At 43.9% G+C, this 2431-nt stretch overlaps 1 long non-coding RNA gene across 1 annotated transcript; it reads right to left on the bottom strand.

The window, feature by feature from the left end:
• Positions 1–269: 269 nt before the first annotated feature.
• Positions 270–1632, bottom strand: LOC307226902. The gene is made up of 2 exons (XR_013843676.1): positions 1461–1632; positions 270–964 (listed from the first exon to the last, which is right to left on the bottom strand). It is a non-coding gene; the product is annotated as an uncharacterized lncRNA (long non-coding RNA).
• Between the last annotated feature and the right edge of the window lie 799 nt (positions 1633–2431).

The raw sequence follows: 2431 nt of genomic DNA, 5'->3' as shown, positions 1-2431 counted from the left end.
TTGTTCTTGTCAGAAGTGTTGCACATGTCAGAAACTTCCAAAGGAGAAGAAAGGAAGAGGAAAAGCCAGGCTTGCTTTGTAGCAATTAACATCATCCAAGGGGATTTTCGTTCTGCAGAGACGGGATCTTCCTGATTTCCTTAGCTCCCACACTGCATTTCCTCATCTGACGTAAGTTGTCCAGATGGTTGAAAGCAAGAGATGCCCAGGTCGTTAAAGTTCTAAATGTGAAGTCACACGCTTGGAGAGGAATAAGGAGATCAGAAGGATGCCTTCAATTTTTTAAATTTTTATTTATAAAGTTAAGCGCTCCCCAGTTCTCCATGCAGAGAGAGTTCCAGTGACAGTGGGGATTAGTTTACTTTTCCTTCAAATGAGACAGAGTAAGAAGGGCTTATAGCCTCTTCATAATATCTGTTTTGATTATAAATATATAAGCAGAACATGGCAGAAGCAATTAGACTTCTGAAGCAGGGAACACTTTCGCTAATCCCGGTATAGGTAAATGTGCACACAGTCTCCCTTCAACTGCTTCCAGTCTGATACCAAACCCAAGCTTTCTATAAACTGTTTTTCTTCCTTCCTCCATACTATAAATATATTTCAGTGGGGTGCTTCTTTTGTCCCACTGGGCTCCTGATCAGAAGCAGCTCATCCAGCTTGAGCCACAATGCTAGATTCATAGCAGTGGGGTCACACTGCCACTTACCTACAAGGAGGAGCCAATCCTGTGCTCCCATTGGTGGGTCCACACTGTGGTGCCCTCCCTGCCATGTTGCCTTTTGCCCTTCCATTAAACTGCAGTGGCCAGGCTGTCAGGAAGCTACCATTGTGTCTCTCCACCCCAGCTTGTTTCAGGCAGAATCAGGCTTCAGCCGATCCAAACTGGATTTCTAGCTCAGGTCTGATCTGGAGTTCCACATTGGGTCACGGAGTGTGTGTATACAGTCATAGTTGGTGAAAGCTGAATAGAAAGAAGAGGAGACATGAGAACCTATTTTAAAATACTAACTTTTAAAGCTGCCTTGGCATTTCTCTAATGCAACTGTGTTAAAGAAAGCCAAGTTGGAAATCTTGCTGTGAGCCCTTAGTCTTTCTGAGCACTGCTATCAGGAAACTGTACTTGTCCAACAGACTGAAGGTAAGTTGAAAGCAGCAGGATTTTAATCCAAGGGATAAAGTGAAAGTGAGAGAAAATGAGTAGCAATTAGGTTTCAGTTGATCGCCTTCCCTCTGGGAAATTAACAAAAAGTCCTTCCGCTGGGATCTTGTTGAAGTTCAATTCTCTAGCGATAAGCTTTTTACTTGTTCTTCAACACCGTAGCACAGAACATTTCATTCTGGCTCAAGACAAGGGATTTCCAAGCAAGCCCCTGCATGTTTAAAAGGATGCCCACAGTGTATTAATTCAATACCTCCAGCACGTTCGGTTTTGAGTTTGAAATGCAATGAATTCCTACCCCCAATTCCATTTGGATGTTGCAACTTGCTTTCAGTGCAAATGAACAATCTTCCGCTTTCTGAGTCTGGTTATTCATTCGCTGACCGTTAGCAAATACATTTTAAAAATAGACACAAACATGCCAAATGAAGTGATAAGATGCATGAGACCTTTCGCACCGTTGGTCAATGATTTTCAAGCGATGATGGGACGAACTGCAATACCGTCTGAAGTGAATCAGTAACCATTTGAAAGGTACAAACCGAGAGGAAGTTTACAGATGCACATCCAGATAGGCTATCATCTCATGGAACATCAACAAACAGTATTTATTCAGCAGAGAAGCTCACGAGGACTGTTGAATTCCAGAGGGAATGTGATGATCTTATGATCTCATCATGTCAGTGCAGTTTAAGGATTACATCACCATGACAATGCACATTCCTATCTCCTAACATTTGGATGGTAGGTACCACATGGGTGACTAACCTCTGGCATTCATAGATGTCTAATTCAAGAAACAAACTTTCCCATACAATAATCTTCACCGGGTGCTCTGGCTTGCCCCCCCCCCCAATTGAGGAGAGCGGTCAATATCCAACAGTTTCACGTGGCTCTTTGAAACTTTTCTACCTATATTGTGGGGCTGAGTGAAAATGACCCCAGAAAATTATCCATCCTCTTGGTGGGCAGCGAGAATGTGGTGAGATTCTCCAGCTGTTAAGGAAGTTCTCAGAGATTTATTCTCAGAAACAGTGGCATAGCGTGGGTTGTCAGCACACGGGGGCAAGGCAAGTAATTTGCACCCCCTAACCCATGGATTTGTGCCCCCTAACCCTAACCCCCATATGTTGCGCCCGGTGCAGCCGCCCCCCCCTGCACCCCCCATGCTACGCCACTGCTCAGAAAAATATCTTCTGAGAATGTTGGTTCACCTAATGTTAACTGAAGCACACTAGTTATGCAAGGATGCAAAGTGCTAAGAGAGCA

This window comes from Podarcis cretensis (genome assembly GCF_951804945.1).
Source record: "Podarcis cretensis genome assembly, chromosome: 11".
In the NCBI taxonomy this organism is placed as follows: domain Eukaryota; kingdom Metazoa; phylum Chordata; class Lepidosauria; order Squamata; family Lacertidae; genus Podarcis; species Podarcis cretensis.
The sequence above is the reverse complement of the archived record's forward strand: the minus strand, read 5'-3'. Positions and strand labels throughout refer to the sequence as shown.